Here is a 14,792-nt window from a genome sequence, read left to right on the forward strand (position 1 = left end):
ATCTAAAACTTAGATTAAATTAATCTCCCCACTGAAATGGAAGCTACCAGCTGCCAGTGTCCATACCTGCTTTAATGAAGTGTGCAGTCACATACATACAAGATTGATGATAATTTTGACAAGGTGAAAAATGATGCATTGATAACTGTAATGCTGAATTGGGTAAGTTTTCTTGTCCTGTTTTTAACCATTTTGTCAGGTACTGGTATATTTTCAGTATTATAAGGTACAAAAAATTCCACATTCACTGGCCATCAGTGACTGGCTTTAGGTGTCAAGATGACCAAATTTTCTATGTGTGCGTATATTTGTGCCTTCAAGTCACCTGTCAGCTTAGCACAACCACATGTATTTCTTAAGGTTTTCTTAAAACAAGGAATACTCAGAGACCATTTTGCCAGTTTATTTTTCTGAAATATAGTATATAGCACCTAATATTCCATGGTGGTCTCTCATCCAAGTATCTATCATGACTGACCCCAGTTAGCTTCCAAGATTGGATAGAAACGGGTGCCTTTGGGATATTTAGAGTATATTCGTGTCAAAAATGTTGAGTTATTCTATATTATTCTCATGTATAACTTTTGACACATTTAGCACTGAATTTCATGTATATCTATAAGGTATATATAGGTCAGAAGGTTCATAATATGAGGGTTTTTTTTCTTCAGATTAAGCTTTCCATATGTAAAATAGGGGTGTGAAATTTGGGAAAACCCTGTGCCATTTTCAGAGCCTGGCTTTCAGCTCCCTCACCCCATTCTGTTTCTAGGGAACTTCCTGAATTTTGGAGGGGTTTCTGTTCATTTATTTGGGTCCAAAGCCACCCTTAGGCATGATTCAGTTTGGAACATCATATTTCAGGTGCTATTGAAGAAAGGAACACCAGCAATTGTACGCCAAGGCCCATGAAACATTAAGTGTATTCAGTGTTACTCTGGCTGTGGAGAAGCATTTTTAGCACTCCAACAACCTTTCAGACACCCTGGCAGGAATTTAGATGCTTTTTATAATCTGTATGAAAGGTTGAAGAAGTTCTCTTTTGGTCTACAGCTGTCAGAATCGCTTTGCCAATATTGCAACTGGACAGTGTGATTGTGGTAATCTCTCAGAATTGAATATTTCAAGATCATATCCAGATTCAACCTTTTATTATTTATTTATATATTTATTAATATATTTCAATATCTTTTAGGATTTTTTTCTATGTCTTTAGTTTGTCTCTCTTTTTGCCATTCTGTAGTGCTACTTTAATGTACAAAATCATTTTATCACTTTTCCTCAATCTCCCAGGTAACACAATAGTGGGTTCCAAAGTGACCTGAAAGCAAACATCAGTTTCACATTCTGTTAGGAGATAATTTATATAAGACTTTGAAAGAGCAGAAGAGTCAACAGAGAGAGTATTCTGTATTTCCACAGAACCAAAGAGTGGGGATAAATTAGCAAGTACTTGACATACTGAAAGAAGTTCAAGAGGGATATTTGAAGTTTCTGAAATTCATGCAATGTACTGAAGTTCATACATATTGCAGTTTTAGAATGAAATTATACAAATTATATTGTGTTTATTTTCTATCTTTAGATGATAGCTTGCTCCCTTTTTGAAGTGTCCTGGTGGGCTTTACTGAGAAACAAACAACAACATGGCACCCAAGAGTCTTTTGATTCTACTACTTCCCCCACTTAAGAGATAAGGGTGATTATTCATTTCCTTTATAGTTTCTTGATTACCTGATGTTTTACCTGTTATACACTATGAACATAAAGTTGTATAAAACCAAAGATGGCTTCCATGTTAGTGGGACAATAAGTGCACCTTGAATCTAAATCTGAACTATTCAGAGGGTTGTATTCAGCAGCCTGGGAAACAATAATCCTAAAACCCACTTTTGCATAAAACTGGAATATTTTTTGCAACCAGGAGCATCAGTGGAAGAGCAGAGCTTATGGGTGGTCAGATGGCTGAAGCAAAGACCAAGGGGATATTGTTGAAGGACAATGTGTTCCTTGTGCTGAGAGAGAAAGTCTGGATAACAGGCAGTCTCTACCGGATAAGGTTCATCTGTTCACAAGGCTGTGTGTAGGTGGCTGGAACTGAAGCAAGAGAATTGGCAAAGCCTCTGTAAATAACCAAAGAAAATATATATCTATTTTCCTCTACAGAGGTTGGAAAGAGCTTGAGAAGTAGTAATTAAAGAGGACAAGCTTTAATTACAGAAGGAAAATAGAGCTCAGTTCTTTGCTTCAGAGCTGAGGTCCTTCTATTTTGAAAAAAAGTACAAAACAAGCTGGAATGTTGCTATTTTGGTATGAACTGCACAAAGTTGCATGACCCGCTTTTTTTCTCAGAAAATATGGAACAATGAACAGGTATTTGCTGAGGATAAATAATATCAAAGCAGAACAGTGAAATGCAAACTCTATACAGATTTTCCGGTAAATATCCCCAGTGTGTGATCCCTCTTCTTGATTTTTCTTTTAGGATCCAATTGCTTTTCATTTGTATGTCTTTAGAAATAACAATCGGAATTAGCCATAAGCACATAAGACATTGTCAACTATGATGTAGGTTTTTCACAGTATGACTTCTTTATCCATGGGCCTTACAGCCCAACACAAATATTTTCTTGGTGTCTTGGTTTTTAGGCCTGTTCCTGAGGTTATTTGGGGCACTGATTCAGAACATTGCATTGGTTAGACTGCATCAGCTCTAGTTTCTTAGAAATGGTTCTCATGATTTTCTATTGGCGAGCATATGAAGACAGGAATAAGACATATGTTCTGTATCCCTAAAACTAGAGCTGATAGGGGAAAACTGGAGACATTTTTGGAGTCAGCATGTTAAATATACCCAGTCACAATGCTAAAATTTGAGACATCAAAATATGTGTTGACCAAAAATGAGCGAACTGAGCTATGGTTTTATACAACAAGAGTGGAGAACCAGTTGTGCTTCAGATGTTGTTGGATTTCCTAATGGATTCTCATAATGAACATGGATCATACTTGCTAAGTTTGAGGACATTTGTCATATACAACTGCCATATAAACAGCTGCTGGAAGATCACAGATTCCTTATATCTTTTATGCATACTCTAAAAAAAAAAGCCACAGAAATGGCAACATTGAACTGGCATTCTGTTTCTAGTCTGTGCCACTTCTGCATTTGTTCAACCATTATATTTCTATATCCATCTGCTTTTTCTTTTATTTTTTTAAAAAAAGCAAATTTAATTTGTTGGTTCTTTTTTTATGGAAATTTGGGTGGGGGGAGTTTTTAAAGTCAATGATTTCTCAGAAATAACAACAACAACAACAACAACAACAACTTTATTTGTATTCTGCTCTATCGCCCCAAGAGGACTTAGGGCGGATTCCAACATACAATGGCAAACATTCAATGCTGCGTAAAACAAAGAAAGACTGACATAAAATCCCAGAAAAACCCTACATAGGAAGATAACATTAAAACCTAACATCAAATTAAAGCCTAACATCAGTAAATTAAACTTAACTTCAATAAATCAAACTACAAGCAGTCAGACAAAATTATATAATAACATAAAATCTAAACAAAACATCCACATTAATTTACAACAGCCAGCAAAGGTTCACAAAATGGTGTGGGTTGGGTATATAGTCAAATGGGTCATTAGGCTGGCATGGACCAGAAAAGCCCAAATACAAATAGTTCTCAACCAGAGGCCTGGCACTGATCTCTCAACCGACTATTCCTCCTCCTCTCTATATGCTAGTGAGCAAAAGTAGGTCAGTTGTTTTTTGAAGGAGAGGGAGGGGTTCTTGTTTATTTCTTTAGGGAGAGGGTTCCAGAGGCGGGGACTGACCACAGAGAAGGGCCTCTCTCTTGTTCTCACCAGCTGTACTTGAGAGATAGGTGGGACCAAGAGCAGGGCCTCCTTTGATGACCGCAGTGCCCAGGCTGGTTTGTAAGAGGAGATGCAATGGGTCAAATAGCCTGGACTCGAGCCATTTAGGACTTTAAAGGTAATAACCAGCACTTATTATTTAGCCTGGGAGCAGACCGGCAGCCAGTGGAGTGGCCACAACATAAGAGCGGATCTCTCCCTGCACGGAGCTCCTGAATCTTCCAAACTGTCTTCAAAGACAGCTCCATGTAGAGTTCATTGCAGTAGTCCAAGAGGGATGTGACTAAAGTGTGGACTACCATGGCCAGATCTGGCATCTTGAGGTATGGGCACAGCTGGTACACAAGTTTTAGTTGTGCAAGGGCGCTCCTGGCCACCTGTGACACCTGGGGTTCCAGGGTCAGTGTTACCTAAGTGCTAAACTACATAAGGATACATAAGTCCTAAACTACAAATTAACAGAGGAAGACTGGATCAAGTAAACAAAGATCAAAATTGTTAATGACTGGATTCCTTAATTATCCATAAATTAATGAATTCAACATTTACTGTAATGGTTGGCCAATAAACTCGGGCCAGGATAGCCTTTGAAATGTTGGCATAACACATTTTAAATGTCTCTTTGAAGTACTACAATATTTGAAAACAGTAAGCATAATAAAGAACAAAGAGGTGGGCTAATGTAGTTCTTTGAAGAAAATCAGTTTATTTTCAGGCAACCAACATCTTGTCTACCTCACCTTTATGATCAGCTATGTAATGTCTGTAAAATCATAACTCCATGACATTCACTCAACTAAAACTAGAATGAAAACACTGACCAAAAACAAAAGGGAATCAGTGTTCAGATAAAGGCTTCAATCCAGAGATACCACAATGCACTTTCTTTCAATGTATGTACGATATAATATAGGTTGGAAATGTTTAGTATCAAGATACACATTTTTTAATCTACTAAGCCAAAATGCCCAAACTTTGGGCTGCTTAGTACATGTATGCCAAATGTTCTTTTAGCTATGTTTCTTCCACCATAACCCACCTCCTTACTGCAGATATAATTGCTTATTAAAAAATACTTTAAAAAGCTAGGGAAAGCCAAAGAAATGCCTCTGGCAGACTAGAAACTTGTTAATATAATGTAGATTTCTAGCATTCTTCCTAATATGCATTCTTAGCGTATACTCCTGTAGGTCCCAAAGAGATATGCTAGTGTAAGCTGAGTCTGTTTTTACCAGTATGATAAATCATTTAATGAAACACAATCAAAACAGATTTACTAAACAAATTTAAATCTCTTCCTTTAACAAAAATCAACACCCCCTTGAGTGTTAGGAAAAGTAAATATTTTCAAGCTTTCCACACAAGCCATGCACACTTGCGGAACAGACACAGAGACAAAGAGAACCAAAGGAAAACAAACAGACACACAAAGAGAGTTCACATTGTGACTTTAGTATCACTTTAACGAACTGCATTAGTGACCTATTTAGCATAGTTGTGGGATCACTGCATGTCTTTATATGTGAAATATAAAGTAACATAGAGTAGATTCTGTGAATGAGTTTAACTAAAATAGAAATAATTATATGAGATATACAGCTTGGTTCTATGGGCTGGTGAGAATTGTTCCCTCTATACCAAGTACCACTAATGTGGACATGACTGTGCCTTTGTCCCAGCAACTGGTGAGAAACCTTCTTTCTATTCCAACATTCACTATGTGTTGCACTATTTATTTATTTACCACATTTCTCACCCCGAAGGGGACTTAAGGTGGCTTCACAAAGGAAAAATTCAAAGCCGTATATACATATACTTATTGGTAAAGAAACAACTGCATTAAAATAAACCCAATTAAAAACATAAACATTAAAAAATTAAAAGCATCAGTTAAAATCACAAAATCCAAATCATATTCCAGGGCAGTCCAAGTCATCATTCCATTATTTGTAGTCTCTTACTGCACTGTTTACTGACTAAAACCTTGTTCCCACAGCCATGGCTTTAGTTTTTTCCCTGTAGGTCAGGAGGGGGAGCGCGATCTAATTTCTCTAGGGAGGGAGTTCCATAGACAAAGTGCCACCACCGAGAAGGCCTTGTCTCTCATCCCCACCAGTCATGTTTGTAAAGGAGTGGGACTGAGAGAAGGCTGCCCCCCGATGATCTTAGCCTCTGAGGTGGATCATAAATGGAGATACGTTTGTACTATGAGAGAAGAGTACCAGAATGTAATCTTCTCCATCACTACCATCGCCTTTTCCCTGTGTGTTTTACTTTATTAGATTGTAAACCAGGGAACTCTTTTGGCTGAATGATGGGGGTAAAAATGCTAGAAAGAAAGACAGAACAAACTTGGGCAATATCCAAATGTATACAGCTCATCTCAAATAGTTGTGCTATCAGTTTGGAAGCTTCTGTTGAATTTAAAACTGTGATGGATTCCATGTACTTTCAATGACCTAAGAAAACCTTTATGCAACATTAGCTTCAAGATATGTGTATATTGGGTCTTTGGGTGCCTTCCGCAACAAGAATTGGGAGTTCATTGTAGACTCACAGGTTAGCAGAGATGAACAATAATACTTTGCTTAAGGTTCACTGGCAAGTAGATATTTAAATTTCCCAAAATGCCTTTGACCAAGCATCACTTAGAGTACCAGAACACTTGGGTGGTATCATGAACCAGAAAAAAGGCAGTTGTTTCGACTTTGCAATGAGTGGAGAACAAAGTGGTGGACTCTACTGAGAATGAGACCCTGCCAGTTGCCTAAAGATATTTTGTGCTGGGCCTTGCACTTAATTTCATATATGTTTGTTGTGCTTGATCACACCAGAATTCCAGTTAAAAAAAACCAGACCAGAATGAATTCCAGTAAAAAACAAAAACAAACCCTTCTGATGTTCCTCTTCAAGATAGGTGGTTGCCAAGTCTGACATGAAAAGGGACTATTTCTATTGTTTTGTATTTAAAATATTCTTGGAATAAAAAATGAGAAAAAAAGACAACATCTGAGGGAGGGAATTCTCAAAATAGTTCTCTAAAACGTAATTTTCTGAGAAATGTAAGAGATGCATTTAAAGTAATTGAGAAATATTATACTGTCCTCTGTATAGGTGATTACCCTAATGCAACTTTCAAACTGGTTCCTTCCAAACTTTTGAGGATACAACATTGGCCATGTTAGATTAGATATAGCAATGAAGGTAATTGTAGTCCAAAGAGTCTTAAGAGAATCAGCATAGGTAAGATGCAACAGCACACGAAATAAACCATAAATACCACTTCAATTGCCATGGCTTAATGATATAGAATCATGGGAAATATAGTTTTACAGGGTCTTTAGAGCTCTCTGCCAAAAACTACTGATTGCTTCACCAAACTACACCACCTAGAATTCTATAGTATTTTGTCATGCTAGTTAAAGTGATGTCAACCTGCACTAATGATAAAATTTAGTCCCTTCTCCAGTGGTAAAGAAGAGTTTCATGCAGACTGATGTAATGCATACTGTTCCCATCACAGGAGGAACAAGGGTCATCCTGAGTCTTTTTTTTCCCTGAAGTTGATATAAAAATGTGTCCAGGTTTTCAAAAAGGTTGTATTGCAAGAGGATGTTCTGAAGGAAAGTGACATTTCTCAGTAAAACTGCCCAACAAAACACATGCCAGCAAAGATATGACAAGGTTAATTAATGTTAGGATTTTAAAAATGTTCTAGTAGTGAATTGGGGTGCAGGAATTTATGCAGTAAAACAGGAAGCACCTCAGAAATATTAGAACAGAAGGAAATGCACCATATGACTGTTCTCATGCAAGCTAATCTGTGTGATTTCTCTGAGAAGACAGGAGAAGTCATGAGAGGATGTTTTGGAGCCCAGAGCAGACCAGAAAAGAGCAGAGTTTGGGCCAGCTGCGATAAATCTTGCCAATCAAAAGGTTGGCAGTTTGAAGCCCGGGTTGGGGGTGAGTGCCTGACCTGCAGCCCAGCTCACTGCCCAGCTAATACAGCAAAAACAGCTGTGAGTAGATAAATAGGTACCACTTAAAGCAGGGAGATATTTTAATTGCACAATAAGGAAATACCAGAAAAATGCTGGCAATGTTATCAAAAGGAGGAATTCTGTGAACAGCGCTCTTCAAAATGTTGGATGGAGTGACAGTACCCCCGCCCCCATGGCCAGAATCGAGCACAACCCAAGACACTGAAAATGGGAAAAAGACTAGATACCTTTATCTATGTACTGTGTCTGTCCTGTCAGTATATAACAGCATTAAATGTTTGCTGTATATGTGTTCTGTGATCTGTCCTGAGTCCCCTTTGGGGTGAGAAGGACAGAATATAAATACGGTAAATAAATAATATAAATAAACTCCCATGCTGATTGTGAAAAATTTCATAGTGCTGGATATAAAACAGTTAAAAAGATTGGCAGTGATATTACAATAGTGTTCAGAAAAGGAAATAGCTAGGCAGGAGTTGTAAATCATAGCTGGCTAGTGACAGAAAAACTGGAAGGAAACTCAATCTTATGTTTTGGCAGAAGAAACCTGGAAAGCTCTGAAGATCTGAGATATTGGTGTGGTCAAATGAGGACAAGATCTGTGTTAGTGTCAAACAAATATGCTAGAACATGAGTTTTGTGAGAAATATTCTCAGACTAATATTCCTGAGATTATATGGCTAATCAAAGTAGAACAAGCAAAATGTTGAGTTGTTTGTGTGAATATACTGTAAGCAGAACTTTCATCCTACCATTCATACATAATGGTTTGGGCCCATTCTGCTTCAAGTAAGATATTCAGAAGCTCAGAGATGTCTACAATGAATTTTTGTAGGACCTGAGCATAAAAAGGGAAGAGTGAACTTATCGGAACACTTAGAGAGATGCAGAACTGGTCCCTGGACACCTACCCATTTTTTAACTCAGGTATAATAGCAATAGAAATCAAAACCATAAATAGCAATAATTTGTCGCATACCTTCAATCCTAGAAGATAATGAAAGTTCAAAATAACATTTTTTTTTAAAAAAGTACTTTTCTTAAGAATTTTAAGATAGTAACTTTAATGTAATTTCCTAATGGAGGTCTAGCCCATCATACAAGGTATTAAATGTTTTCTGAGATGGGATCAAAACAAGTCTAAAGCCTATAGCTAAATTTTAAACCAGTGTTAATACATGAATAAATGTGAACAATTTCCTTATTGTCTTTTAGTACACTTATTTTGAGCACTCGGGTTTCACAACTTCTTAATTTGGTGTCATCCAGTTAAAGTGTAGGCTTGTTCATGAGTGCATCTTTAAGGCAGCAATCCTTTACACTGCTACATTTGAACAATTTGCACTGGTCACACAGGAATGTGATGTAAAATATGGAATTCCGTCCCAAAATATGGCTATGGTCAGTAGCTTCTATGGCTTTAAACGAGTATTAGACAACTTCATGAAGAATAGATTCTATGATAAACTCTAGCCAAAGCTTTTGCAGCTGAAATGAGGTGTAAAATTAGCAAGGATTGTGGTGTTATCTGTCATGCCTAACTTCCCTGTAGTTTTCTCTAGTATCCTCTCAGTAGATAGCACCAAGTTGTGGGCTGATTGGGTTCATCAACAAAAGGACTGCGCCTAGCGATGGCGTCAAATTCAAACCTGTAGTACTGTATTGCTCACATGAAACCACATAGTGGCCTAATTTTTTGGTCTTTCCTGGATTGTGATCATGATGCTGAGGACTTCCATTGTACACTCATCATTACACCATCTTTCACTAATGGAACATATGTGCTGAGAGTTACCATGCCTCTGAGTACTGATTATTATGGGAGAAACAATTTTGGGGCAGAAAGATTACATTCTTGCTGTTCTTGTTAGATTCTTCTTGTCCATTGTCGGACACAGGCTACTGAACTTTATGATAACCCAATAGGATTCTTAACTTAATGGATCAGTGAAACATTCTGCAGTCTAATAATTAGTATTACATTTGAGTATATATGGAGGAAATTAATTTGGTTTTGAACAATGAAGTTAAAAATAATTCTAAACTAGCTACCTTCATAAGAAGTCAAAGTGAAAACTCAGTTTTATTTCTTTGGCTTTACAAAAGGTACAGTGCCAAAGGTGTTTGTTATTGGGTGGAAAATAGACAAGGAGTGTGTAGCAGTGAGATAAGACCTGCCTGAGGGGACAGAAGAAGACCAACCACCATTAAAAACATATTCGGACTTTAAAAAGCAAACAAACCACAAGACATGTAAAAACAAGGGGAAAGACAGCATGAATAAATACTGATCGACACAATGAGCAAGCAAAATAAAAGTTCATTTAGTTAGTACTCCAGTATGTAAATCCTACTGTTACCTGAATTAGATCCCTCCAAGCCAATGCTTTCTCTAGCTAGTTGAATTTTGTATTTGAAATTCAGCCTCTTCTTTCCTGCAATTCCATATAGGGTCCTTGGTCTTAGATTGAGTCCCCAACTCCCAAAGCTTACTTCTTTCTTCTGCTAACATTGCACAACTTATTATACAGATGTCACCAAGTTCTTGTTTTGTCAAGTGCCTTCCTTCTCAGTTCATTCAGTTTCCCTGTTCTTTCATCCATTCTATTTATTTCCAGTTCAGACAGATATTTGGTGTGTTTGTGTGAGAGAGAGAGTCAGAGACAGAGACAGATAATTATTACAAAAATACTTTATACAGTAATACTTTATACAGTATTCATGTCCCATCGTGAGCATATATACATGATCCCACAAGCAAATTATTCATCAATCTTTGATTTAGAACTTCAAGGAGAAACTAAGATATTTTCAAGTTGGCTTCCTCTACTTCAGATTTCAAGCCCAATTTAGATCTTAGATCTCTTAGTTCCATTGCTGAGAGTCAGGTATTTTTCAAGTATTTTCCCTGTAATTCCCACAATCTGAAACCATGGTTATGTGTGGTTTGCTCAACTATCCGGGTAATTGCTGCATATGAAGATGATGAGTCTTTCTTGAAACCAGTGTTCTTAGATTATTATTAAAACTGCTGTCTGTGCAGGGTACCCTCCCCCCCCCCCCCCCCCGCTTCCAAACTCCCAGTGACAAGAATCAGCCACACACAGTTGGTTGGATAATAAAGGGAGCAACATATTTATTGGATATAGCTAAAACAGGGTTGGCAGCCATACATGGGTCTTGGATCGCATAATGGGACAGCCCAGCTGCTGGTCCAATGGCATCAAGGGAGGAGCCTCCAGCCAGATCTGTATGGTTCAGCCTAGCCAGCACTAGCAACACATAAGAGGTGGTGTTGTGCAGGTTCCAGTCCAATGCCACTCTGGGTTACCTGCACCGGCACACCTCTCCATGGACACTTGGGCAACACCTTGAGTGAGGGAGGACAAGCCAGCATGGGATCCAGGGCTCATGCCAACTCCTCCCCCCCCCCCCAATCTGGAGATACAATGCAGAGAAGATAATGAAACAAATTTAGGGTTTTAGGGGAAGAGAGTTTGAAGACAGCTGAGCTGGAAAATCAGTCACACTGGGTTAAATACCTGGCCGCCAGCTCCCGTTAGCTGGTCAGAGGGAACCATATGGCTTGCCCTGAGTGGCTGGAAGCTTTTTGTGTACTACAAGTGTGCAAAGCACAAAGCTCCTTGAAAAAAGGGAGCTCAGCCAAGATGGCAGTAAGTCAGGCAGATGATTTATATGGTAGTGTCCCAAATATGAGGGACCCTCAGAAAAGTTGGATTCTTTCTAATGGCAGATGATGGTTTCTGCATTAGTGGGCAATGAAGTAACTTCATCTGGAAGACATCTAGATTACCTCTATGTCTTAAAGTACACATTTAGAGTTCTGAAGTAAGTCCTGAAGTATGGATGGTTCTTTTAACATGAGGACTAATACTGAGACCAGAATCAGAGAAGTAATATGAGATCCATTAGATGCTAGCCCCCAAGGAACAAAAGGGGCTGTTTCTATGCACACTAAATTTTCTGCTACAACTCTAACTGTAACTAAGTAAGTGGGAAAGAAACAGTGAAGCAAGATAAAGAACTCTATGATGCAGTATTTGTGGTGAGGAGTAAGATGACATTTATGGTCCTATGCTATATTACGGGTGTTAATTTGGTTTTCTAAAATTGTGTGATGATGTTTAAATTTCATCCCTCTGTCCCTCTGTACTACTCATTAGGGGACTTTAGGGACCTTTCCCTTGAGATGAAGGTTGAAGCAGATACTTTGAATAGAACCTTCTGGTTCCTCAGAGAGAATATATTGCCACATAAAAGAATACAGGCCATCAGACATTAATAATGGAGACAGTCCGTCTTGTTTTTATTTATCTCTCACCAATCAAACCTCCCTTTTTGGTGCTTTGACAGATATTTATGCCATTTACATTAGGTACATAAACTTGGTGCCAAGTCTTCAAGTGTCTTTGTATATGAAGTGGCAGTTTTCCAAGGTAATCATTGTCTTCTCACTTATTTGAAAAGAGTTTGTATTGCATATGCTTCCCTGAAACCTGTATATACTGGGATCTTACAACTGCATGTCTGAGAATGGTTGCTCCTTTATAATTTACTTTATATGACTGTGTTACATGTATTATGTTTGAGAGCAGTTGCTCCTTTTCATTTCACTCTATGTGAATACATTGAATTACACTGAACTATATACTGAATATCATATACTTTATTCTCCTTGAGTATTTTTTCCTTATTTTGTGTATTTTGACACCCTAGAAGTATTCTGGGAGAGTGTATAGTAGTTTTCCAAGGTAGATCATTTATTCATTTTTAGCCAGTGAATATGTTCGCTTTTATCTCAAGATCATTTTTTTCCATTTCTAGGCCAATGCTTTCTAATGTGAAAATTTTATAAGACTGTTTTTGAAAACATCACTAGCTTTTAATGGGTGCTATCAGCAGTTGAATAAAGAGATTTAACACCAGCTATTAAATTAAACTTCCCAGTAATCATGCCACCCTGTGGCCTGAGCTTGGAAAAGTTGCTCATATAGCATACAGTAACCTTTCCAAAATTTGTATGGCTATAAAACATGCTTAAGTTTCAATGAATATATCCCACACTGAGATTAATCGAAGGGAGCCCTTTCTCCAGGTTTCCTATTTGTCATGGCCCATGAAGACACTCACTGTTTACCCCTAGTTAAGCTCTTAGAGGGATTAATATTTTATGTACAGTTTCGGGGGGGGGGGGGGGAGGTGTCAGTCTAGACAGCCTCTTTGCATTTAAAGCCTCAGTAGCCCTGCCTCTTTAAGAATCCCCTAAGGAGTGGAGCCTCTGGCAAGTCATTTCTGGTTGTTGGAAGAGTCAGCTTTTTGTGACTGTAAGGTGGAGAGAGAGGAAGGCCAGAAAGTCTACAAATTAGTCAGAGCTGTATTCAAGTCCAGTCAGAGCTATATGAGCTGTATTCAAATCTAGTCGCAGCTGTATTCAAGTTCAGTCAGTTAAATATTGAGACTATCTTAGAGGCAGTTGAACACCATCCAAGAAATTGACAATAAGAAGAAAGAAATATTCAAGAGACTCAGTTCGGCCAGAACTGTGTCTGTCTTTCAAATACTTTACCTCTCCTCACAAAGACTTTGTAGTGAGACTCAAGAGGAGAGAAAATCTAAAATTCTTGTCAGTTAATAAATTCTTGTTTGATTTAACGATATCTGGCCAGGGTGGTCCATGCCTTAGTCACCTCCAGATTGGACTACTGTAATGTGCTCTACTTGGGGCTGCTCTTGAAAACGGCCCGGAAATTTCAATTGGTTCAACGGGTGGCTGCCAGGTTGTTAACTGGTGCTCCTTACAGGGAGCTGTCAACCCTCCTGTTTAAGGAGCTCCACTGACTGCCGTTCATTTTCCGGTCCCAATTCAAGATGCAGGTTCTTACCTACAAAGCTCTAACCAGTTTGGGACCCATCTACCTTCGTGACCGCATTTCTGTATACGAACCCACACGATCTCTTCGATCATCTGGAGAGGCCTGCTCGTGCTCCCACCTCCATCGCAAGCATGATTGGTGGGGACGAGGGAGAGGGCTTTTTTGGTAGTGGCCCCTCAACTCTGGAACTCACTCCCCAAGGACATCAGGCATGCCCCAACTCTGGCAGTCTTTAGGAGGAGTTTGAAAACATGGTTGTTCCAGTGTGCCTTCCCAGAATAAGGAAACTCCCAGCAGTATGTTCCTAAATGCACTTTATCAATGATCTAGGATTGTCTGCACACCCCTTTCCTCTCTGAAATTCTATCCTAGTTATATATTTCACCTAGTCATGCTCAGCATTATTTTTTTTTAAAAAAAATTAATTATTACATTTGGCTCAGCCATGGGTTTTTTAAAATGTTGTTCTGCTATTGTTAATGTTTACTGCTTGTTTTATGTTTATGAGTTTCATTTTATTGTTTTGTATCGCTGTTGTTGTTTTTGCTGATGTATTGTGGGCTCGGTCACATGTAAGCCACACCGAGTCCCTTGGGGAGATGGTAGCAGGGTACAAATAAAGATTATTATTATTATTATTATTATTATTATTATTATTAACGATATGGTCTCCGAAGTGTTTCCTGTGCAGCCAGTTCACCTTCCAAGTAGTTAAGATAGCGTGGGGGCAGAACACTTTCCCTTATGCAGAAATCATGATGATTTTATCAGATTTTCAAATTCACAAAATTTGGATGCAAAATTAAAGCAAAAATTACAGATTTGGCCATCTATAATTTCATGTATTATTGCAAGATGTGGGTTTCTCCTTCCAGCCATGCCTGGATGGGGAGAGCTATTTGCCCACCCCAATGAATAGAGACCAAATTATGTGGACGGTGTGCAACATTTAAGGCATATGCCCCCCTGAGCTACAGCATTGGAGTAGCAAATGTTGGCCCACCGTC

At 38.4% G+C, this 14,792-nt stretch overlaps 1 pseudogene; it reads right to left on the reverse strand.

Moving 5' to 3' along the window:
* Positions 1–14,792, reverse strand: part of LOC132773420 (catechol O-methyltransferase domain-containing protein 1 pseudogene) — a 52,896-nt pseudogene that overhangs the window by 2,692 nt on the left and 35,412 nt on the right.

The sequence above is a fragment of the Anolis sagrei genome, chromosome 4 (assembly GCF_037176765.1).
Source record: "Anolis sagrei isolate rAnoSag1 chromosome 4, rAnoSag1.mat, whole genome shotgun sequence".
Classification (NCBI taxonomy): Eukaryota; Metazoa; Chordata; class Lepidosauria; order Squamata; family Dactyloidae; genus Anolis; species Anolis sagrei.